At 40.2% G+C, this 25,591-nt stretch overlaps 2 long non-coding RNA genes across 18 annotated transcripts in view; one reads left to right on the top strand and one right to left on the bottom strand.

Annotated features, from left to right (window-relative positions):
• LOC102162079 (uncharacterized) overlaps positions 1–25,591 on the bottom strand; it is a 111,601-nt gene that overhangs the window by 74,612 nt on the left and 11,398 nt on the right. For 10 of the 17 annotated variants that reach the window (XR_014808055.1, XR_014808046.1, XR_014808048.1 and 7 more), the window contains 5 exons: positions 5,316–5,398; positions 4,670–4,867; positions 3,764–3,857; positions 2,472–2,549; positions 251–301 (listed from right to left, as the gene is read on the bottom strand). This is a non-coding gene — a long non-coding RNA (uncharacterized LOC102162079). The remainder of the gene's footprint in view (positions 1–250; positions 302–2,471; positions 2,550–3,763; positions 3,858–4,669; positions 4,868–5,315; positions 5,399–25,591) is intronic. The other 7 variants (XR_014808057.1, XR_014808056.1, XR_014808051.1 and 4 more) reach the window with 2 other exon arrangements.
• LOC146402878 (uncharacterized) lies at positions 14,545–24,027 on the top strand. Its single transcript, XR_014808064.1, has 3 exons — positions 14,545–14,624; positions 16,742–20,132; positions 21,670–24,027. It is a non-coding gene; the product is annotated as an uncharacterized LOC146402878 (long non-coding RNA).

The raw sequence follows: 25,591 nt of genomic DNA, 5'->3' as shown, positions 1-25,591 counted from the left end.
TCTTGCTGTGCAACCATGGATACCTCACTAAAACTGAGCCTCAGTTTCCTCGCTGGAAAATGGGGCAGTATACCTACAGAGCAGGGTTATTACAAAGATTAGATGTAATGTAAGCAAATGACAGCCATTATTCTTACATCCACGTTATATCTCCAGTATCAAATGTGTCCCCTAATTTAAACCCTGATATTAAATATTCAGTATCAGTTTGGACAAACATCTTGACTTCTCTGTGCATCAGCCTTCTTACCTGCGATACAGGAATACAGACGTTCCTCACTTGTCTCCAAATCTCCTTCCTCTATTAAAAGAGAATGCAAGGGAGAAACTGTGTTTATTCTTGATACCAAAAAAAATTTTTTATTTCTCATGACATTTATTTTACCTGATTGTTTACATATTTACCACCGAGGATTGCTATTAAGAATTAAATGATGCATATAAAGAACAGGGCCCCAAAAGTATTAGCATCATCTGTATTGAATACTTTTAATGTTCTTATTGCTGATTTGGGGTTTGGAAAATATTTCTAAGTGCAGGTATAATTTAGCTGTTCGGCCCCAGTCAAGAACCAGGAAGGCTCCTCTGAGCCATCTGGATGTAACTGTCAACTCTTTGTAGGAACAGCATGGACCCATGGGTTCAAGGCTCCTATAACATTTGTTCTCTGTGTTCAGAATGATTCAGAGCTGCTGGAATCATTTTATTGCTAAAAACTCTCTGCTCAGAACAGACACCCAAATTACCACACACTCCTCATAACTAACTTGGCATCTCCAAACTAGGCATTTAACCTAGGGTCTTTCCCTGTGATTAGAGGCAGGAGGAAATCACCAATCAGATTTTTCAGTTGTCTTATTATACTTCAAAAATGGCCTTTTCTTCCAAGGTTAGTTTTGGAGTCCTTTTAAGGAGAGAAATAGGAGTTCCTGTTGTGGCTCAGTAGAAACAAACCTGACTAGTATCCATGGGGACGTGGGTTTGATCCCTGGCCTCGCTTAGTAAGTTAAGGATCTGGTGTTGCAGTGAACTATAGTGTAGGTCACAGAGGTAGCTCAGATCTAAAGCTGCTGTGGCTGTGGTGTAGACTGGCGGCTGTAGCTCTGATTGAATCCCTGGCCTAGGAACTTCCATATGCCGCAGGTGCAGCCCTGAAAAGAAAAAAAAAAAAAAAGAGAGAAATAAAATAAATCAGAGAAACATGGTTCTCTTACAACCTTACAAAATGATAGCTGCAGATTTTAAGAGAAAAATAATAAATAGAAAAGTAATTGAAAGGCAAATTAGGACTCAGAGAGTAATAAAACAGAGAGCTATAATGAGAGTTATCCAATTATAATTCCACAGGGAATAAAAAATAATATCCCATCATGTTCTCTATAACAAAAGGCATTCATTTAGGGTCTGCAATTGTGAGTAATTGTTCCCATCAAAGATTTACATGGGGTCACAATAGGTGGTATGTAAACAATTGGTTAATGAAATGAGCCATAAACCATGAGATAAATAGTTCTAACATCAACTATAAATGCAGCTTCTCCCTTGCTTTTCCTTTTTATAGAGCAATGAGAAATGGAGGCCAGGTGTTGGATAAAAATAAAATTGAAATGTGTGTACAGTAAAGCAACCTCCTTTAACTGGAGGCCACGTGGTAGATCACATGAACTGATGACAAGAGTTTCACTGTCTAGAGATAATGTTTACGGCAACATCTACACTCAAAATTGTATTCTGATTTCATTTGTGACCCTCACACGTTTAACTTAAAATTTATTTATTTTTAATTTTTAAAATAACCTTAATAGTTTATTTTTTTAATTATGAAAAAATCTGTTTTTATGTTTTTAGTTTAAATAAAATGAAACATAAGAAAGTTTAAGAAAAGAATGTTCATAGTAATCCCAGCACACAGAAATTGCCCCTTTTGCTGTCTTGTGTATTTCATTCTAATGAAAAAAGATTTCTTTGTGTGCATATGCATATAAATATATGGCAAAATGAGACTCAGCCTCTCTCTATAAAAATTTATATCCTAAAAAATAACAAACAAAAAAATTTCATATCCTGCCTTTTTTATATTGATTGTTTTTTCAGGGCCAGAGTTCATAAGTTTGGTGTTGTCTAAGCTATTCACAGCAATTTAGAAGCAGCATATTAGAAGAGACATTGAAGGGCATTAAAAGGAACAAGGGTCTCACCTGTAAAATGAAAGTCTCAAGAGTATTATAAGTTTGAAAAAAAATATCTGAATGAAAAAAAAAAAACAAACTCAGGTCTAGGGGAAGCTCAGAGAACAGGTAATTCAACCACTGTGCAAATATATAATTCCTTCTAAGTTATGCTTATTGAAGAGATACTCTAAGTCACAGAAAATTTACTTCCCAATGGAGCCCATTCCATTTCCAGACAGTTCTTATTAACAAATAATCTAGTCAAATAAATTCCATCAAGTAAAGCCCAAAGTAGATTACCTGACCTGAAGTAGGCTCTCTGCCGAGCACCGATTCAGGGGCCAGGCTTCTTCCAACTTTGACACGTAGCCTCTAAGGCTTTCAGGAGCATCAGCATCAAGCCAGTGATGGGAGACAGAGCATGGAAGATTTTACAAGGAAGGCATTTAAGGACCAGGTCTGAACTAGCAAGCATCACATTCCGTTGGTCAGAACGCGATCACACAGAAACACCTAAACGGCAAGACAGGCTGGGAAATGTTATCTAACTGTGTTTCCAGGATGAGAAACAGCTTTAGTAACTAGTCAGCCAGTCGATGCCACAGTTTTATTCATTAGAAAGTTCATTTTCATGTGGAGCCAAAGTTCCACAGGGGATGGGTTCAGTTCTGCCCCCAGGACAGCATAAAATAATTTTAATCCCTCTTCCGCAAGATAAACCTTCAAATGATTAAAGAATAATTTCATATCTCTCACATGTCTTATCGTTTTCAATACTTCAAATTTCTTCAATTTTTTCCTGTGACATTACTATTACAGTATAGTCATTTAGGGCCATTCGATAAAGAAATAAGCGAATTCACAAAGTCAGTATTCCCCAAAGGCATGCATTTTTCAGTCATAATATAATAACTAATATGCATAATAAAACATTTTATTTATCTATAAATAATTTAAGCTTATAAGAGCACATTGAAAATGCGTGTCGCTGAAAAATTATTAAAATAGAAATAATCCAGGCTTTAAAAAGATAGCTTTATATAACAAGATATTGCCATGGGGCTTGTTTGCTATATCTTATTTATCTGTTGAGACACTCATGCTATATATCTTAGAATAGCAAGACAAAGCTGAGATAAAATTACCACTCCATATGTCCCCATATGCAGATGTAGAAACTGGTCCAGGTCTCTTTAAGTCCTCATTCAAATCAAAGGTAAACGTGGGGTCAGATTGAAAAAAAACAGAAAAGGAGGAGTTCCCATTGTGGCTCAATGAAAGAGAACCCATCTTGTATCCATGAGGACTCAGGTTCGATCCCTGGCCTTGCTCAGTGGGTTAAGGATCCATTGTTGCCATGATCCCTGGTGTAGGTCACAGATGGGGCTTTGATCCCACCACATTGCTGTGCCTGTGGCATAGGCTGGCAGCTGCAGCTCTGATTAGTCCCCTGGCCTGGAACTTCCATATGCTGCAGGTGCAGCCCTAAAAAAAAAAAACAGGAAAGGAGATATTTTGAGGAGAGCTTTTGCTTTGCTGTTAGTCTATACATAGCCCCCTATGGAGTAGAAGTACAGTTAAAATATTCTTACCTCAATTCTAGTGAGGGCTCTTCCAGGATACCCCTTGGAGGTATTTTACTGTCTGCAGTCTGCAGTCAGAAGATATCAAGGAGAGAGCTGACATCTAAAAAAGCAAAAGAGGACTGTGGGCTAAATAGAGGGTGGGAAGGAGGTTGACTGATTAGTGTTGCGAGACATGTTTCTACAATATTTTCTTAGCCTCTTTGCTGAAAAAAATCCCATCTTCCTGCTTTACTTTATCCCTTTTTATCTTCCTGCTTGAAAAACCCAGTCAGAGTGCTGGTGAATGCCTTAAGCTTAAGAACAAAGACCTAAAGGTATAAGCTATTCATAGGGTCAGCTGAATGAGGACATAAGGCATTGCTCTAGGCACCCCAGACCTGTGCAGATTGGCACGCCGTTTGCACAAGCATGATAGGTCCTCTAAAGAATAAGAGAAAGAGGAACCTCATGGCCCCAAGTGGTTTATGAGCGATTGTTAGCAGGATATGCATTAGCAAAGAGAACCAAGGTGCAAACCTAGGCATGCAGGGTTGCCTCAGAGAGGCATGCCCTTTCTGGAAGCACAGTGAGGAGTCTCTGGAATGCTAGGCATAGATAGCTGAGGCCAAGCTTCCTCAAATGCTAATGATTGTCAAGTGCCTAAAGGTCAGAGTAAAAGCTTAACCTTCTACCAGCTAAGGGGCTTTTAAAATAGTAAAAGAACTTGCAAAATAGTAAACAAACCCTATATCCTCCACCCATAGCCCCTCCTCACTTGATGTCATCCTCGAGAGCACAACAAAAGCAGTGTGGTTTCTTGAGGCAGGGCTCTTGGTCCCTGAGACCTTGAGTCCCCCAGTTCCCACCTTTACTTAAGATAAATGTGTCTGTGTCTTGTTTTATGTTAATTTTTTTCCATGAGTTTCAAAGCACCTGTTCTTCAGCCCCATCCTGCTGAGCTGGTCTCGGCAGTTTAGGGAATCAGAGCCTTGAGAGCACTGCCACATTGGAACCAGCTTTTATTCCAGAGATTACCAGGGAAAATGATGCAAGAGTATTTTCTGTGGATTTTTTGGCCACACAGGACAGTATCAGTATGGCATCTTCTTGGGTCCTGTTCAGTAGAGTGATCTGGTGGAGTAAGAAGATATGTACAAGCTAAGAAAGTAATCACAAGTCTTACCATCCATCTAGAATAAGGATGCATCTTCCCAGGTCAAAAGAAATGGCATAGAACCTTCAAAGAGCTCACAAAAGGACTCCAAGAGAAAGTCAAACTTAATTATTGCTCAGGCTCTACTTAACCATGTTCCAGGGCTCAAAGCTACACAGCCATATAAAAACCATCCAGTCCTTTATCCCAACCCCGTACTGAATCCATTTGGGTATCTGGAAAATTCACTAACATGGAGCATCTGCTTCCCAGATGATTCCAGACAAAATGGATTTAGCCACAGGATGTATGGTGTGAAATGAAGTAGGAACATCCATGTATTCAAACAGGGTTGCCTATGTTTTGGTAGCAAATAACCCCCCAAATCTTAGTGGTCTAACTCATAAAAGTTTATTTCTCACTCACAAAGTCTTTAGGTCAGCCAACTTTTCAAGGCTGTTCCCTTCCAAGCTGGGATCCAGGCTCTTTCCAGTTTATGGCTACACCACCTGGGAAAAAAGATTCCAAAGACACAGAGGTGAGCAATTTGCAGACCTGACACCCACTGTCAAATGCCACTGAATCACAGACTACACAGACTGCTGTCCATAATTAGTCGTATTGATCCCCTTAACTCTAAGTGCCCGGGACAGGTTCCTCTGTGCCCAGGAAAGAAAGCAAAGCTGTATATGGTGGGCACTGGTTATCTCCAAGCTCTTGAATGGCTACTGCAATGTGTCTAAGAAGGATAACTAATGTTACATCACTAGAAGCATCATAATGTCCATTATCCTTCCAAGCCAGAGATCTAGTTTTTCACTTAGGTCTCTCTTGGGAAGTGACTCTTTTCAACAAAGGGAGAGAAATGCAACAATATACTATAGTGAAGTTATACAGTCTGAAGAGTGAACACACATATAGAGAGGTGAAAACAGTCAGGTTACCAAGAAGGCTGCAGGTTTAAGTAATAGAGACACATATTATTATTGGGTCAACAAATATTAGTGACGGATAAATTGCAAATATGTTTAAAGGAACATTTTCCAAGGAAATTTCTGATGAAAATTAATATTTGAAGCACATATTAAGGACCAGCATTAAACAGAAACATATGCAAATAATGATGAGTGTCTTGAAAGATCAGAAATTAATATGGTCATTATAATAATATGGTTACTTGATTAAATATGTTCAATATTCCCAACAGTGGGCAAGGTATTTTATAAACATTTTATCCTCACGGCAAAACAAAGAATGTGTTATTATTCCCATTTAAGAGATGAAAAAAGAGGAGATGAAAGGTCATATGAATTAGGATTCAAAAAGTTGCAAGCAACAGAACTTCTTTTGCTCAAACAATATGGAAATGCAATGTCTCATTTTGCAGTAAATCCAAATATATAGAGGTAGGGAAAACTCTAGGGAATGTCTTTATAATATCACCAGGGTGCCATTTTTTTCCATCTTTTCATTTTGCCACCTATAGTATAGCAACAGTCAATTCCCCTTTTGGTCATAAGATGGCTGCCATTAGAAGATGCTTCCTAATTAACATCCAATAGGAAAAAGAAAGAAATTGGTTTTCCTTTTCTGAGAAGCCACTTGTTTCCCATTAGTCTAGGGGTTCTCACTGGGGATAATTATTCCTCCCAAGGGAATCTGGCAATGTCTGGAGACATTCTTGGATGTTATGACAGGAAGCAGAGGCATTACTAGCATCTAGTGGGTAATGCCTCTAGATGCTGCTTCCAGAATAGGCCCAGGGTAGCCTCCTACCACAACAAAGCATTATTCAATACAAAATATCAATAGTACTGCTGAGGTTGAGAACACTTGTGTTAGACTAAAGCTTCATCAGGCCCAGAAACACATGTATGCTCACACCCATGTATGCCCAGCATCTAGCAAAGTGCCTGACACAGAAAGTATGAGGCATATATTTGCTTAAATAATTGATCAAATAAACTTTATCTTGGTGATGGTTCTATGATGTAGACAAAGTATCATTCTTCTTTTCTTTCTTTCTTTCTTTCTTTCTTTTTTTTTTTTTTTTTGCAACCAAGGCGATAGGTTCAGAGAACTTGAGTGCCTAATTCAAAATCAAAAAGTACGAGAATCAAGATTCAAATTCAGCTTTACTAAAAATGTCTAATAGTGTTCTTTCCTCTTCTAGTATTTTCTAGTCGTATTATTTCTTTCCTCCTTTCCATGCTTTTCTAAGCAGCATAGATCTTGGTCCACGACTATCCTTGCCTAGATTCTAAGAAGCCAAGACTCAAGTGGCCACATACAGATCCTTGGTTCCCAAAGTCAAGTTGTCTTAGGCTTATACCACCTGTTTTAGACACAGGCCCACACTCAGCTTGCAAAGCATTCTTGGAGTCTATCTACCATGGAAGCCAATGTCCCTGGCCTCAGAGACTGTAAAGCTACTATAGCCCTGTTCTTTAAAGTAGGCCTGAAGTCTCAACTATACCTAAGTCCTTAGCCAAAGATTTTTGGAGCTTCTGTTCTTGCTAAGTTTTATTCTCTCTGCTACTGGGAAGAGTTTGATAGTTTGAATGATCTACAGGAAAGTGGGGCAAGTTGTTTATTTTACTCCCTTGATCTGATTTTGGGGGTTCCCTTAAAAGCTCCATTGAAAAGCTTAAGTGAGTCTCCATGGTCTGGGTTATGTGAAGACATCATAAGTTGGAAATTTTTCTGAGGATATTTTTCATCCTTGGACTTTAAGTCCCAATTTAGTTTTAGAACCAAAGAATAAAGTTTGTTGTGGTGCAGAAACCCTGGTTTTTAATGGTGCCGAACCAGAAGTACCTACAAAATGGGGTGATAATAAAGAGGCCTGGTTGGCACCTTTGCTTCTCTTTGTGTTTATTTGATTAGTCAACTATTTTATTGAACATAGAAACTAATTTAAAAGAGAACTTTTGCTTTTTAGGGCTGCACTTGTGGCATATGCCAGTTCCCAGGCTAGGAGTTGAATCCTAGCTGCAGCTGCTGGCCTACAACACAGTCACAGCAACGCCAGATCTGAGCCACGTCTGTGACCTACACCACAGCTCATGGCAACACCAGATCCTTAACCCACTGAGCCAGGCCTGGGATGGAATCCACAATCTCATGGTTCCTTAATCACTGAGCAATAAAGGGAACTCCTGAGGGTAACCCGGATGCTACCAAGAATGTATAATCCAATCAGTCATTAAGCATTTATTGAGTCCATTCTGTGTGATACTGCAGTGGATGCTCTGGAGAAGAGTTACACTTCAGTTCCATCTTCAGAAGCTTACAATACTTGTATCTTAAAGTATTGGGATTAGCATATGCACACTGAAACATCTGGAATGATTGGCCCACGGGGACCTGCTGTATAGCGCAGAGAACTCCACCCAGTATTCTGTGATAATCTACGTGGGAAAAGAATGTGAAAGAGAATGGGTGTGTGCACATGTATAACTGAATCGCTTCGTTGTACAGCAGAAATGATCACAACATTGTAAATCAACTCTACTCAATAAAACTTTCAAAAATAATCTCATAGGTTGTACAAGATACGAACATTGGTAAGACTAAATACTAAGTGTCCATAATTAATAGTAGTCTATCACAACCCCACAAAAGAAGTCTCAAGAATGTATGGAAGGAATGGATAAATGCAGGGTAGTAGGAATTAATTATAAACAAATTAGTACAAAATGGAGATTGCTGTTAATTGAAAATTTCATAGCTCAAATCAGACATGAGATAATCCTTAAAGGATGCTTAGTCTCTAGGTAGGATAGTTTGCAGCATATTACCCAGGCCAGTTTACCCCAAATAAAGAATTTTTTTGGGGGGGAGTAGAAGTTGATTTATTTTCCTGGCTTCCAAAACATACGCAACACCAGGAAATTATTCATTTCTTGATATTTTCTTTTTGAATTGAGATTACTGAAAACTCTACTTTAAAAAACCAGACTCTCGGGAGTTCCCGTCGTGGCGCAGTGGTTAACGAATCCGACTAGGAACCATGAGGTTGTGGGTTCGATCCCTGCTCTTGCTCAGTGGGTTAACGATCCGGCATTGCCGTGAGCTGTGGTATAGGTCGCAGACGCGGCTTGGATCCCGCGTTGCTGTGGCTCTGGCGTAGGCTGGCAGCTACAGCTCCAATTAGACCCCTAGCCTGGGAGCCTCCATATGCCTCGGGAGCAGCCCAAGAAATGGCAAAAAGACAAAAAAAAAAAAAAAAAAAAAAAAAAAAAAAACTAGACTCTCGGAGTTCCCATCGTGGCTCAGTGGTTAACGAATCTGGGTAAGAACCATGAGGTTGTGGGTTCGATCCCTGGCCTTGCTCAATGGGTTAAGGATCCGGCGTTGCCATGAGCTGTGGTGCAGGTGGCAGACGTGGCTTGGATCCCGCATTGCTGTGGCTCTGGCGTAGGCTTGGCAGCTACAGCTCCAATTAGACCCTTAGCCTGGGAACCTCCATATGCCACAGGCGCGGCCCTAGAAAAGGCAAAAAAAAAAAAACTAGACTCTCAAAAAAACAAACTCTCAATTATGTAAGTACATACAAATATCTCCTATCCCGTTGTTCCTGAGAGTTCGTCCTATGTAATGCCTATGATCTGAGTGAATATAAAGCACCAAGGAGACTGTGAGTTAAGAGTGCCTGTCTGGGAGTTCCCGTCGTGGCGCAGTGGTTAACGAATCCGACTAGGAACCATGAGGTTGCGGGTTCGGTCCCTGCCCTTGCTCAGTGGGTTAAGGATCCGGCATTGCCGTGAGCTGTGGTGTAGGTTGCAGATGCGGCTCGGATCCTGCGTTGCTGTGGCTCTGGCGTAGGCCGGTGGCTACAGCTCCGATTGGACCCCTAGCCTGGGAACCTCCATATGCCGTGGGAGCGGCCCAAGAAATAGCAACAACAACAACAACAAAAGACAAAAAGACAAAAGACAAAAAAAAAAAAAAAAAAAAAAAATAGAGTGCCTGTCTGTAGTTTTGAGCCACCGGTAGCAAAATTTTAGAGCGTCCCTAATTCCGATTTCCCCCTGGGTCTCACAATGCCTGAGTGGCCTTGGTTTCACTCCTTTAGCTACTCACGCCAGTCCCTTCCCTTCACCCCAAAACTCCTGATCTCAGGTCCGAAGCAGCCACAGCGATCCTTCTAAAGCTCAAATCTGAACATCTCATTACCTTGATTCATGTTATCAATGGTTCCCCATTGCTTGTACTAACGGCCTGCAAGTCATACGTATTCCTATGAATATTGGAACATTTCAAGTGTGCGTCTAAAAAAATGGATTTCCAGATACCTACCTTCCATTCATACGCCTTTCTGAAGGATAAAAAAGGACTTGGTGGCAAGCGAATCCTCATCAACATTTACCCTTTCTCCATTTTCTCTAAAATAACCAAACATATCTATTCTAAATTGCTGTGGGAAATTCTCCAGGCTGTAAACGCCCTTATGTTACCACAAAAAAATGAAAAATTTGAAATATTAAGGTGGATGTGGAGAAAGGAAGGACCTCTAATGAGAAGTTAAAAAAAAAAAAAAAAAAAAACCTATTCCAAATGTATTGGGTTCCATGTTCCTTGTTTTCGAAGATAGACGAAGAAATTAAAAGAGAACTCAATATGGAGCCAACTAGCAAACATAGCTTGATAATGAATCATAATATAATGTTTAGGTGCGTAGCTTATAAAGAATTACAACAGCTAACTGACACATATCACAAAACTTCTTCTATTTCCATCTACTTATTTATAGGAAAGATTCCTCAGAATCTAAATTTTTTTTTTTCTTTTTAGGGCCACATTATGCAAGTTCCCAGGCTAGAGGTTGGATCAGAGCTGCAGTTGCAGGCCACAGCCACCAGCCACAGCAATGCAGAATCCGAGTCACATCTGTGACTTATGCCATAGCTTGTGGCAATGCTGGATCCTTAACCCACTGAGGGAGGCCTGGGTTGGAACCTACATCCTCACAGATACTAGTTGGGTTCTTAACCTGTTCAGCCACAATGGGAACTCCCTAAATCTTTAAAAATAAAATTAAAAAAAGCAATGGAATTATTGATGCTTATTCTTCGTGTGTGTGTGTGTGTGTGTGTGTGTGTGTGTGTTTGTCTTTTCTAGGGCTGCTCCCTGGCATATGGAGGTTCTCAGGCTAGGGGTCTAATCAGAGCTACAGCTGCTGGTCTACGCCAGAGCCACAGCAACATGGGATCCGAGCCGCGTCTTTGACGTTCACCACAGCTCATGGCAATGCCGGACGGATCCTTAACCCACTGAGCAAGGCCAGGGATCAAACCTTAAACCTCATGTTTCCTAGTCAGATTCGTTAACCGCTGAGCCACGACAGGAACTCCATTGATGCTTATTCTTGATTCATTCTAGAAAAAATTAGTATTTATCCACAAATTTTTAAACTAACTTTTTAAAAGGCATTATCCTTTTTGTTAAGAGATTCAGTGCCAATGGAATTTTAATGTTTATGTTTAGTATTTATCAAAATGTATAATATATTTATGTAATTTGAGACACTGAAGGACAAATGTTAATTTTGGACAGGTTTACTAGCCATGTATGCTTGTTATTAATTTAGAAAAATATTTTCACTTTTAAAACTTATCTTTGAACTTCAGGATTCCAGGTCAAAGATACGGAAATGTTCTTATACTAACAATCATGAAGATAACTCCATTAAGAAAAATAATTTTAAAAAATGTATTATTCCAGAAATTTTTTAAATGCTAAAATATTTTTCCTTTAGGAAAATGTGATGGGGAGAGTGATCAATGAAATTTCTATGAGTAAAATAACTAAGATAAAATTCTGAACACAGCCACACTTCTGTATGAGTATTCCCATGGTTCATCACCTTAAAAAGTGGTCAATTCCAGGGCGAGCGGGGAGGGTTCAAATGGTGGCCCCTGAATTGTTTGGAGAGCATCTTTCTCTTATTGATGGAGATCTTATCTGGTTGCCTGGTAACTACGCACACTTGGAGATATGTGCATGTTGAGGATAATTAGAGTGGTCCCAGGAGCTGTGGAATGGCAGAAAAATGGGCCTCCTGCCAAAAGGATGCAGACCTGGAGCTGAGCAAGGATGAAGTCTGTAAAGAGAGACTGAATTTGCATCTGTGCCTATGAACTGCATGAGTAGTTACTTTTAATAGCAAAAAAATATTGCTCTCTGGGTCTCTGCACTGTCAGCATTAATAAGCCCTCTCTTCTTTTAGGATGTATAAATTTTAAGAGCCTAGATTCATTTAAAATAAGCAAAAGGCCAATTTGGCTGATCCCCAAAGATTCAACAAAAGCCTGGAAAATCAAATCTGCTTCGGAAGAATATTAATTTAATCAGATTTTATGGAACACCCTATTCACAGCACAGAATTACACATCCTTCAAATTTCAGTGTCTCCCAATATAAAACCACACACATTACATAATGAGTTAAATGAGAATAGAGGAAATATTATCAGGCATTCAGGGATGAGTGAACTTATCAATGCAAACTTCAGTCCTTTTTTTCTAACACATTATATATATATATATACACACATATATATTTGTGGCCTCAGTTTCCTCATCTGCAAAATGGGGATAATAGTTATCATATCACTTTAATAGGACTGAAAGTGGAAATTAAAAGAGATAATGTGTGTGAAATACTTTAACATCTAGAATATATTAAATACTCATTAAAGCTATTGTGATAAACAGCACCTTAGTGCTCACAGATTATTCATGACTTCATTTGTGGGCAGCCTCAAAGGCCTCTAACATGGAAAAACAAGAAATTTTCCTGGAGCATTCATTTGTATGATGACCTGCGAATGATTTACTAAGTTTAGAAAACCATTGATCCAGAGTTCCCGTCATGGCGCAGTGGTAATGAATACAACTAAGAACTATGAGGTCATGGGTTTGATCCCTGGTCTCGCTCAGTGGGTTACAGATCCGGCATTGCTGGGACCTGTGGTGTAGGTCACAGGTGCAGCTCAGATCTGGCATTGCTGTGGCTGTGGTGTAGGCCAGCAGCTGTAGCTCTGATTAGACCCTTAGCCTGGGAACCTCCATATGCTGTGAGTGCGGCCCTAAAAAGCAAAAAAGCAAAAAAAAAAAAAAAGCCATTGATCCAGTGAGGCTAACTGACCCCTCTTAATCTGATATTGTTTTGGTTTAGAGATACGTTTGAAGTACCAAAAAGAAATGACTTATTCCAAGGATGTGTGACTAAGCAGAGTAAGTAATACTTCAATTTGGGACATCGCTGGGAGGTGTGTTTGGGACAGATGGCTTTGTTTCCTCTGGTAGGGTGATTTTGGTCTATAAATTGACTCTATATGCATTCTCCTTTTTTTTTTCACATGGTAGGTTTTCATATCTTAATAAGGATAAAAACACTCTCTAAATGTAATGCTTTTTAGAATTTATTTCTTTTTAAAGGACTTCTTAAAATGAAAAATACCAAATTTGTCATAATGGCTACCTCCGAGGAAGGAGGGAAGTGAAGAGACTTTGGGAAAATGTGTGGGAAGGGCTTCAACTCTAGCTATATCTTTTTTTCCAAATCTAAAGACATTTTAAAATTTAATAAAGTTGGGTAGTAAATACCCATATGTTAATATATTAAACTCTGTAAGCTGTGTTTGCAATATTTTACAATAAAAAAAAAATTTCCAAAGATCCTAAACCAAAGAAATTATCATCTTTTAATTTAATTTGGAGGAGTTAAGGATTTAAATTCTATTATGCTGTGCAGCCTGGTTCCTGAGCTTGAACCTATTGTTTCAATTCTCTATGCTTCCTTCAGTTCTCTTCTTGTAAATTAAGAAAGTTGCACATATAACCCAAGGAAGGAAGTTCCCTAGAAACATATGGAAATTCCCAGGCTAGGGGTCGAATCAGAGCTGTAGCTGCCGGCCTACATCCCAGCCACAGTAACGCGAGATCTGAGCTGTATCTGCAACCTAAGCCACAGTTCAAGGCAACTCCAGACCTTAACCCACTGATCAGGGCCAGGGATCAAACCCACAACCTCATGGATTCTGGTTGGGTTCCTTACTGCTGAACCACAATGGGAACTCCTGGGCTATTAATCTTTACTTCTAGGAAATAAAGAATATGTTTAGAATATACTTTGAAATAAACTGTAATTTAGGAATGTTAATTCATTAAGAACAATAGCTTGTGAACTGGTAACATTTCAATAAATTTAAATTCCAACTGAAAAGTACTCTCAGATACGTAAATATGTCTCCTCTGAATTTCATTTTAAACAATAGTTTTGGCAATTTTATAGAGTTCTGGCCAAAATATTGTCTATTAATTTAACACAGGATAGAAAATTTAAAAATCTATGGGTGAGACAGATAAGCAACTGGGTAAAAGAGACCAGTGCGACACAAGGGAGGTGTGGAGACCACGGCAAATCAGAGGGAGTGTGTCCTATTTGACTGGGCAGCCACACTCACTCAGCTCCAGTGTATTATTTCTTTATGTCAGTTTGAGCCCAATATTGACAAAACTTTCCATTTTTCAAGAGAAGTTGAAAACCTGGACTTCTATGAGATTTCGCCCATTTTTATTCCTTGGCAACTAATCCAAGTACTTTTTAAAGAGTATTGTCCATCAGATAAAAATATAAAAAGGGCTTGTTTTTTTGTTTGTTTGTTTTTTGTTTTTGTTTTTGTCTTTAGGGCCTCACCCGCCACATATGGAAGTTCCCAGGCTAGGAGTCCAATCGGAGCTGTAGCCGCCGGCCTACACCAGAGCCACAGCAATGCAGGATCCGAGCCATGTCTGCAACCTACACCACAGCTCACGGCAACGCCAGATCCTTAACCTGCTGAGCGAGGCCAGGGATCGAACTTTCATCCTCATGGGTGCTAGTCCGGTTCTCTAACCACTGAGCCATGACAGGAACTCCCTCAAAGGGCTTGGTTTAATTCATGGTTCTAGTGCTTTACTGGCCTAGACCTCTGGGCTGAAATGACGTTACTGCTTTTTATGCTCAGTTTTGGTTTTTAGTAATATTGCTATTATGTCTAATGGAATCGTGACTTTACCTACTGACTCCCAGGTTATCACCCCTTCTCCATATTCTTGGCAGTTTCAGCTCTTGTCTCTCTCTCATGCTCTCCATACTGCTTATATCTTGACTCTTGGTGATTCCAATATATGTATATGTGATGCTTTCACAGTCTGGCTGCTCATAACCTTAACATCTCTCTCTCTAAGCTCTGGCTCCTATTTTACCTCAGCCTCCTCACTCCCCAAGTCAAACTACAGACACTGGCAACATTGTTACCTGCAACCCAGCCATCACCCTAGTCTGCCGAGACCCGCTCAGCAGGATGGGGCTGAAGAACGGGTGCTTTGAAACTCATGGAAAAAAATTAACATAAAACAAGACACAGACACATTTATCTTAAGTAAAGGTGGGAACCAGGGGACTCAAGGTCTCAGGGACCAAGAGCCCTGCCTCAAGAAACCACACTGCTTTTGTTGTGCTCTCGAGGATGACGTCAAGTGAGGAGGGGCTATGGGTGGAGGATATAGGGTTTGTTTACTATTTTGCAAGTTCTTTTACTATTTTAAAAGCCCCTTAGCTGGTAGAAGGTTAAGCTTTTACTCTGACCTTTAGGCACTTGACAATCATTAGCATTTGAGGAAGCTTGGCCTCAGCTATCTATGCCTAGCATTCCAGAGACTCCTCACTGTGCTTCCAGAAAGGGCATGCCTCTCTGAGGCAACCCTGCATGCCTAGGTTTGCACCTTGGTTCTCTTTGCTAATGCGTATCCTGCTAACAACCGCTCATAAACCACTTGGGGCCATGAGGTTCCTCTTTCTCTTCTTCTTCAGAGGACCTATCATGCTTGTGCAAACGGCGTGCCAATCTGCACAGGTCTGGGGTGCCTAGAGCAATGCCTTATGTCCTCATTCAGCTGACCCTATGAATAGCTTATGCCTTTAGGTCTTTGTTCTTAAGCTTAAGGCATTCACCAGCACTCTGACTGGGTTTTTGAAGCAGGAAGATGGGATAAAGTGAAGCAGGAAGATGGGATAAAATAAAGCAGGAAGATGGGATTTTTTTCAGCAAAGAGGCTAAGAAAATATTGTAGAAACATGTCTCGTGACACTAGTCCATTCTGATCACCCTCTTTCAGCTTTTCAGCTTATTTTCTCTACCCAGACTTCCGGTTCCAAAAATCTTTGACTCTTCACATCATCTCCAATCAACTGATCGTTCTACCTTTTCCCTATTTCTCATGTTTCAATATCTTCTCTCGCTTCCTCTCCATCTTAAAACTCAAGGTCAATATTTACAGTCTCTTACTTGCACTAATCAAATCCCTTACCCACCTCTCTCATTATCTTACCTGCAGTCAAAAGTACAACTCTGACTAAATCCAGTTCTCCCCTACTCCATATCCACATCTCAGCTGGAGGTGCCTGGGGGAAAACATTCATCTGTGCTGACAGAAATTACCTTAAAAATGTCGACCAAGAACCCCAAGTGGGTTCTTAATGCTTCCAGACAATTGTCCTGTATTTCCCTAGTTCCCATCAGCAGTGTGTGGGAAATGTTAATAGTAAGAGGTGTATACCTACAATATAAAAAAGGAAATGGGAGTTCCCGTGGTGGTGCGGTGGAAACAAATTCAACTAGGAACCACAAGGTTTTGAGGTTCGATCCCTGGCCTCGATCAGTGGGTTAAGGATCCAGTGTTGCCCTGAGCTGTGGTATAGATCGCAGATGCAGCTCGGACCCACGTTGCTGTGGCCGTGGTATAGGCTGGCAGCTGTAGCTCCGACTGGACCCCTAGCTTGGGAACCTCTATCAGGTGCAGCCTTAAAAAAGTAGGAAAAAAAAAAGAAAAAGGAAATGAATGTTTAAAACCATGGTGAAAAGTTTATGAACATTGCAAATGGATGAAGTTGCAGTCTCGTGAGAAGGAAAGGTTCTGCAGGACAGAGATAAGATGATACCATTGCTAGTAAACACGGTGCATCAGCAAGTTATGAAGACGGTGGTGAGCAAAATGGAGAACCTTCTACATGCATGGCTAGGAAATTAGCATCCATGCTGGAAGCCCACTAATCTAATATTTACTCTGGAGAAAGTTCAAAGTTTGTTACAAGACTGAAGACAAAACAAAGTGAAAATGTCCTTAATGGAAGTTCTAGGGCAGCTCTTGCAGTGGTTCAACACCTACTGGACTCGGTAAACACTAAAGGAGTGACAAGGAGCCATACAGACCCTGGGGCATTCTGTGGCTGCCTTGAGATCATCAGTGGTGTGTGTGTGTGTGTGTGTGTGTGTGTGTGTGTGTGTGTGTGTTGAGGTGGTGCTGGTTATCAAAAGCCTTTGCTAATTTTTTAATATAGGTGAAACAGATCTATTTTGGAAAAAGTTCCCGGAGACAAAATCCACCAATTTGAACTTGGCTTTAAAACGGTGAAAGGAGAAATCACACGTCAGTTTGGTTAGACCAGCAACAAGGAAATACATGTAAAAACTCCTTTCAACTCTTCAACGTTATAAACAAATGGATTTAGAAATAGCCTTTGGAACCTAACCTGATTTATATTTTAAAAGGGAAAGCTACTATAGTTAAATCACAGCAATGATAAACCAAAAACAATCCCTTTTTAGTTATGTTCAGTAATTTCTTACAAGTCTACTATTCATAGCACTAGACTGTATGAATCCTAATTAAAGAAATTATTACTATTGTCTTTGTATTCCTAGCATCTAGCAATTTCTGTTAGACATTCACAAAATGTACCTAGATTAAATGAATCGTGGCTAATCAACTATAACATGTCTATCAATAGATTCTTAGACATCATCAACAACCAAAATTTCTGAGATTGTGCATATTTATAGAACATTGCTACAAACTTTGAAGACCTTTTTCTTGAGAGGTTTTCAAGTTCAAAGGTGAAAAATACTGGATGTTGGACTTCTTTCTAGTTAATCAAAATGCTGCTCATCTCTGAGCATTTTGGTTAATTAAAAATTGCATTATATTTTGAATTAACTTTTTGAAAGTCTGATAATGTAAAAACACCGTTCATTGTGCTTAGTGTAGTTCCAAGGTAAACATTAAAGGAGATTAAAGGAATAAAAATCAAATCGCTCAATGTCCTCTAAGATACTGAGAATAGTTTACACCACATATGTACCTACTACTTTTATTTGCATGGCTTCAGTTCTGAATTATCCTGTTCCATCCTTTAGTATCTTCCTTTCTCACAGGATTGCCTGGCCAGACCTGAGATCCAGGCAGATTTGAGAAACAGGTGCTTCTGTCACATGAGCTTAGGCAACATACCCACATATGACATTTTCCTGTTGCCTCACTTTTCTCATTTGTAAACTCAATTAAGTGTGTGACTGCCTCTTATATTCCAGGAATTGGGCTTGGATATTCCCAAAGATGCTCTTATTTCATCCTCATAAGAATGCTACAGGATCCCATTAGTATTCTCATTTTAAAGAAGAGAAATTTGGGGTTCATGGAGTAAAGTTATTTCAAGATCGGATGACTAGCAAGTAAAGCATCTACACAATTTCCAAAGTCTAATATTTACTCTGGAGAAGGTTCAAGATTTGTTACAAGACTAAAGACTAAACAAAGTGAAAATGCTCTTAATAGAACTTCTAGTGCAGCTCTTGAACATGCAGTGGTTCAACACCTACTGGACTTGGTAAACACTGAAGGAGTGACGAGGAGCCATACAGACCCTGGGGCATCCTGTGGCTGCCTTCCAAGAAAAATAGTCGTCTGAGGACAGTCCAATAAAACTGGCCCAAGTTAACAAAAATGGGTAAAAATAAGGAAGATATTATTCATCTTGAACCCAAATAAAGATCTCTGACTCATGTTACAAACTTTGTTTATGGTGTGTGTGTGTGTGTGTGTGTGTGTGTGTGTGTGTATGACTGGAAAAAACCACCAGTCATCCAAGCTAAAAAGGTGGGGGTTATCTCAATATGCCCCATCTCCCACAACTGCCATACTCAATGTAAGTATATGATAGTATGTCATATTTTAAGATAATTTGATTTGTAAGATTCAGTCATACAAACGAGTTATAGACTCAGAATTGGGATGGACCTCCCTCCAGTTCAGCTGCTTCATTTCTCAGAGGAGTAAACTGAAACTCGGAACATCTAAGTGACTGCCCATGGTCGTCTAACAAGGGAGCAGGTGAGGCGACACTAGAACAGAGCTCTCTTGATGGTCCATTAGCACGCCTTCCTTTATAACATGCTGTCACTTTTACAAGGGAAGGCATGGAGCTATCAAATGACACATCATCAAATATTTACTCAACACCTATTATGTGTCAGGCACTGTGATGTAATGGTGAGCAAAACAGACATAGTCTCTGTCCTCCCGGGACTAAGAGTTCAGTGGGATTTAGAGCTATTTATCAAATAATGGCACAAATATACAGTGTACACTGTGATAAGTGCTATAAAGGAGTCCACAGTGCTGCTATGAGAATGTGGTCAATCCGATCCAATGGGATAGATTAGATCTCTGGAACTCAGGCTAAACTTCTCCAAGGATGTGATGTTTGAACGAAAATCGGAGTGGTGAGATCAGATAGCAAAGGAAACACAGAATGGCTTCCATCCGCAGTTATCATGAAGACATGGTTTTCAAAATTCCATAGAACTAACAAAGCAAAATCAGGTTCAAACACCTGGTTCAGTCCAGAAATATGGTCCTCCAACATTAGGGTGCCTCTTTGGATTTTGGGGCATCAATACTTCATTGAGGAATGCTGATTTGATCCATTTCCTAAGTAACCTGTTAAGACTGCCAGTTTTTGAAGGAAAAACAGGGTAAGGAAAAGCTATGCAACAGGTCTAGGCTGCTTGCTGTTCAAGCTGTTCTGCTGCTTGAGCCGGATAAGCCTGCACACCCAATGGTGGTGAAACGTCTGTGACAGATATGAATCTTTGGCAAGGCCCTACAGAGAAATAAAAGACCTTTTAAATGTTGGAGTAAATTTGTATTGTCTTCTGCAGATAACTATTATCCTTTTGAGAAACAACTTTCTGCTGGCTCCTAGGTCCTAAAAGAGATTGAATGTTTGATAATGAGCTACCAAGTCACCATGTGACCTAAGCTTTTCATCATAAAATGACAATTTTTTTTTTTTTTTTTTTTTTTTTGCTTCTTGGGACGGCAGCTGTGGCATATGGAGGTTCCCAGGCTAGGGGTCGAATTGGAGCTGTAGCCGTCAGCCTACACCACAGCCACAGCAACGATGGATCTGAGCCGTATCTGTGACCTATACCACAGCTCATGGCAATGCTGGGTCCTTAAACCACTGAGCAAGGCCAGGGATTGATCCTGCAACCTCATGGTTCCTAGTGGGATTCATTTCTGCTTTGCCACTTCGGGAATGCCAAAATGTCAAGCTTTTTGCTTGGCATGTGTGCTGTCTGGCTCACCAGGTTATAAATTTGTATGTGCACAACAGTACTTCATCATCAAATAGAAGTGACATGTACAAAATAGGGCCCAAGCAGCTCTCAGAGGCACAGACAATTTGCCCAGACAAATTACTCATATTCCTGTCATTCCTATTCATGTTGCCAGATTCTTTTCCTCAGTCAGCACCTCTAGCTTCATGATGAGTCCCCTACGATTAACTCATTGTCCAAAACAAAGCTTGGTTACAAAGGACTCTGCATCATACCCCAGTAACAAATGAAAGTGGGCAGCTACAACACCGTGGCACCACTCAATGTGATCCTAAGAAAATGGAAAAGAAGAGAAATCCTCCCCAGCACAAAGAACTTTGAGCAATGCACCCTGTTCATTTTTTGCTCATTTTTTTTGTTCATTTTTCTTGGAAGGAAATGTAGGCAGAAATATGGATCTATACTGTTTCGTGCACAGTGACGGACAGTTTAGCTATATGCTCATGGAGGTAGAAGACACAAAATTGGGAAATGGTGGACAAGGAAATCTGGAGAAGAGATAAAATTAGTGATGTAATTCTCCAAATTGGCACAAAACATGAGGATTTTTGTGTCCTGTGTAAGTGTTCCTGAAAAGGCTACCACAACAGAGGAGACTTTTAATGATCAGAGACACAATATAACCCTCTGTAGGTCATAGATGGAGGGCTTTAGGGGCTTGGCAAACTGCCAGGCTGGGGAAATGTCCTCAGGATACTGTATAGGCTTTGAATCAGCGATCAGAATATGCTGATTCACCCATAGCCAGGATGTATGGATTTAGGATATACATGGTGGAAATGGAACTGGATTCTCTCATTATTACCCCTAACAATCCACTAGCAAAATTTTCTATTCCCATTATGACAGCTTGGGCCTGCTGCTTTAAGATCTCAATTCCTAGAATCAGGGCACACACAATAGTTCTGATGAACTGGAAACTGCCATTGCCATCTGGCCACTAGGGGTACGTCATACTACAGAACCAATAGCAAAGTAAGTAGCAAAGTAATGGTTGGAGTAATTCATTCTGATTATAAAGAGGAAATTATGCTGCTCCTACAAAATGGGCTCGTCATGGCTCAGTGGTTAACAAATCCAACTACGAACCATGAGGTTGAGGGTTCGGTCCCTGGCATGGCTCAGTGGGTTAAGGATCCAGCGTTGCTGTGAGCTGTGGTATAGGTTGCAGACACAGCTTGGATCCATCGTTGCTGTGGCTCTAGCGTAGGCTGGTGGCTACAGCTCCAATTCGACCCCTAGCCTGGGAAACTCCATATGCCGTGGGAGCGGCCCAAGAAATGGCAGAAAAAGACAAAAAAAGGAAGTAAAGAGGACATGACTATAATCCAGAATATTCTACAGGGTGGGTCTTAATACTCTTAGGTCCTCTGGCTAAAGATAATGGGAAACTATGGAAACACAATACAGACAAGACTGCTAATGACAGAGTTCCTTCAAGAGGATTGGAGTATCCCCACTAGACAAAGAACCACAACCAACTGGACCACTTACTGAAGACAAAGAGACTTGAGGAAATTTTAGTGGAATAAGAAAAATATAAATACCAATCATGGCCAAATCATCACTTGTAGAAAAACAGTATCTGTAGTGATTATACTCATTTTCCTTACTGCTTTGATTGGTTTATATTTACATATACGAATGAGTTATTCTTTTCTCCTCTTTGTTGAATTATCTAACATTAGATATTTTAACAATGATTACCTGTCTACTTCAGCATTTACACTACAGGATTTGAAAGGGGCGAGTGTAACTTAGTTACAAATTTTGTAGTACCTTCAAAATCCCCTTTTGTGCCTGGAAAGTGTGCTTCCTAAAATTCCTTTCCCTACATGGTTCTGGATTAGAGTTTTCCAACGAGAACAACTTCCTTGAGAGTTGGAAGGTAAAGTGCAGCAAATGAATTTTTGGAAAGTCATTATAATTCCTTGTGGTAGATTTCCAGACTTTTTACAAGCTCTCACCTATCAGTCACAGCGGTTTGAAAATAACCCCCAAAAATGGTATGCTCCTTTCATTATTCCTTTTCGGTCTGAAATTGTGAATGTTTCTTGATTCTCTAGCTTCAGCCATCCAGATTGATACTCCTATATCTCTTACCATTTTTGTGAAAGGCTTTTTCTCATTATTAAAGATCGATTATACTATCCACACTTGCAAGGTCTCAATTCTCTTGAACAAACTCAGACAGGATACAATGAGGAATCCTCCATTCCTGTTTTACATTGGTACTCCTGGCCTCTGTGGCAGTACGTCCAGTGAAGTAAGATTGCTTGTTGAAGATGGATACCAGAGAGACTGCTTGGCAAAACCAGAAATGGTGCCAGAGCACCCGATTAGCAGGTCCTGTGAAGAAGCATGGAGGAGAACTAAGGGGAGATCAGGAATGTGGATGGGAATTAACTGGTGGCAGGCACTCAGGCATCCAGAACTCACCCTCAGCACCCTGGCACCACGCTGCAAACACAAATGATTCTAGACTTCACCTTGCTGGGAGGAATAAATGCAATTACTAACATTCTTTCCAGCTTTGGTCAGAGGATATTCCTAAGAGGTACAGTTGAAGCTACTGATAGAATGTATCAACAATGCTGCTTCAAAGGGACGGGAAAAGGCATGGTCTGAAAATGGGAACGCAAATAAACCCAGGGTTTTTAGGGATCAGAGCTAGAGCTAGGGCAAAGTTTACCACCCATGATATTAACACACCAAATTATAACCCCCTAATTCCGTATTGAAATTAACAACCAGTGTATTACTTTGGATCACAAAGCAAATATGCTTCTCATCTCAAATCCAAATTAGGAGTGTAAAGTTTCTCACTTCATAGAATTTATATTCCTATCACTATTTACCAAGCAACCCTGAAACTGAAATGATTTAGTCAGCAAGAACATTCTCTTATTCTATTTTATGGGTGTAATAATTTGGCTTAATTGTCAATTGTATAAGTGATAAGACTTAGAGAACTTACAGTAATTTGTCCTTTTTATGGTAGAAACATTTCACCGTGGCCTATTTCCAATGAAGTGACTAAATGAAGAAACAATAATTTTCTTAAAGAGACATTAAAGAGCAGTTGAAGTAAGCATCTCTTTTGCGTGTGTAAATCCTAAATCATGTCCTAATTTTAAAGCCTTCCACAAAAAACATTGACTGACTAACATTCTACTTTGGGCACACAGTGATCGACTTAAATTAGCAGCCCTCAAAGTTTTGTTCATACTGCTTGATGCTGTACTGGTGGCAGATTCTGCAATGAGCTGAACTGGATCCTGCTCTTCTTGTGTACAAATCATCACGATACCCACAAGAAGCAATCGGAGACCCGACAATTGTTACTGAACTTTGCGCTCTGTGAAAACACTGCCCAGTTTCAATTGATAAACACACTTATATATGTTCACGCCCATGTACAAAGCCCATACACCACATACAGATACAGGCACATCACAAAACAGAGAGTAAGTCAGAGGCATGTGATTTACTTCCAGCAGGAAAATCAAAGCAGTTTTCAATTGACGTGACAGTCCAGACTGTAGCTGAAGCTCCCAAGTCTCCCTCCACTTCTGACAGCCCCAGCAATGCTCCCCTTGAAGGGAATCTGTTGACAAGGCATCTTCTGGACACTTGCTGACAGGGACAAGAAGCTTATGGGTTTTGAATGGAAAGGATTTGCTAAATAAAGCTTCAATCCAAGCCTTCACCCCTTTTTCCCCAGAGGTCAGGCCACTAAAGTCCTTGGTAGCTTTGAAAATCACTAGGGGAACCAATGAATTACTTACATTTTAGAGCTTGCTCCGTGACACTGATCCCTAGGTAAACCCAGTTAGGAAACTAAGCTCACATGATTATATTTTTGAAATGAAAAAGCTTGTTTTTTTGCACCCACCTTATTAGTGGTGGATATTCCTCTCTGATCCATTGTCAATGACTGATTCTTACCTAATCTAAACCTCAACACATCATCCTGGTAAAATTAAGTCTACCAAGAGACAAGGTTCCTTTTCTTCCATGAGTAAATTCTATATAGCTCTAGTTTCTTGGCCAATATGATATATTACATATGTCTTTGATTTCCTTTTGATTCCTTCGTTGGGTCTAGCATGTGATTTATTTAGTTTGTAATTTTTTTTTTTTTTTTTTTTTTTTGTCTTTTTGCCATTTCTTGGGCCGCTCCCGTGGCATATGGAGTTTCCCAGGCTAGGGGTCTAATCGGAGCTGTAGCTGCCAGCCTATGCCAGAGCCACAGCAACGCAGAATCCGAGCCGCGTCTGCGACCTACACCACAGCTCACGGCAACGCCGGATCGTTAACCCACTGAGCAGCGATCAAACCCGCAACCTCATGGTTCCTAGTCGGATTCGTTAACCACTGTGCCATGATGGGAACTCCTTGTAATGATTATTAAATTGAACATACATTCTTTTACAATGGGGATGGCTTTATTTGTTTTTAATTCTTAAAAGGAATAATTTTATCTTACGAGATTCTGATTATTGCTCTTACTCCATTGATGTCTTTTAACTAGGCTGAACTACTGACCCTCATTTTTTGCTAATGATCTTTAAAAAGAAAAGTTTGGAGTCTCACAGAGCCCATCCTGGATAAATGGTCTTTAATTCCATTGTCTCTTACCCCCAATCCATTCTTGGTACTGTCTGACTTGCCACCTCTTGGCTTTGTCTCTTGCTTCCAGCACTTCATTTGCTTCTTCATTATGCTAACAGGCCTTAATTTTATTGATTTTTGAGCTTCAGCCCTTCCTGGGGTGGGCTGAATCACTTATGGCTCCTCTACAAGTGACAGAGAGCCAACCCGAACTTGCCTAGGCAAAATGGGGAAGGTGTTGGTTCCTCTAACCATGGGAAGGTCAGAAGGAGCAAGGGAGAAATGGAGTAGGGTTTATAAGCAATGGGGCTGGCTCCTCCTCCCTGTCTCTCCATGTCAGTCTCTTTCTCTCATGCACACAGGCTTCTTCCAGGAGGTGAAGGACATACATGGCTTCAGGCTTACATTCTTACAGTACCTAACAGGAAACAGGGAAAGCCTCCTCCCTCATAGGTTTAATTTCTTGACTCTTGGGGGAGAATTCTATTTGGACCAACTCGGGTTAAGACCTGAGAAATCAAGTATTGTTGGCTCAGCTTGGGCAGATATCTTTCCCTTGCCCCAACATTATGGGTAA

Source organism: Sus scrofa, chromosome 6, assembly GCF_054392235.1.
Source record: "Sus scrofa isolate SSC_HxYL_T2T_F1_AM1 chromosome 6, Sscrofa_HxYL_maternal_Yorkshire_Landrace_v2.0, whole genome shotgun sequence".
Lineage (NCBI taxonomy): Eukaryota > Metazoa > Chordata > Mammalia > Artiodactyla > Suidae > Sus > Sus scrofa.
This window is presented reverse-complemented; position numbering and strand designations above follow the sequence as displayed.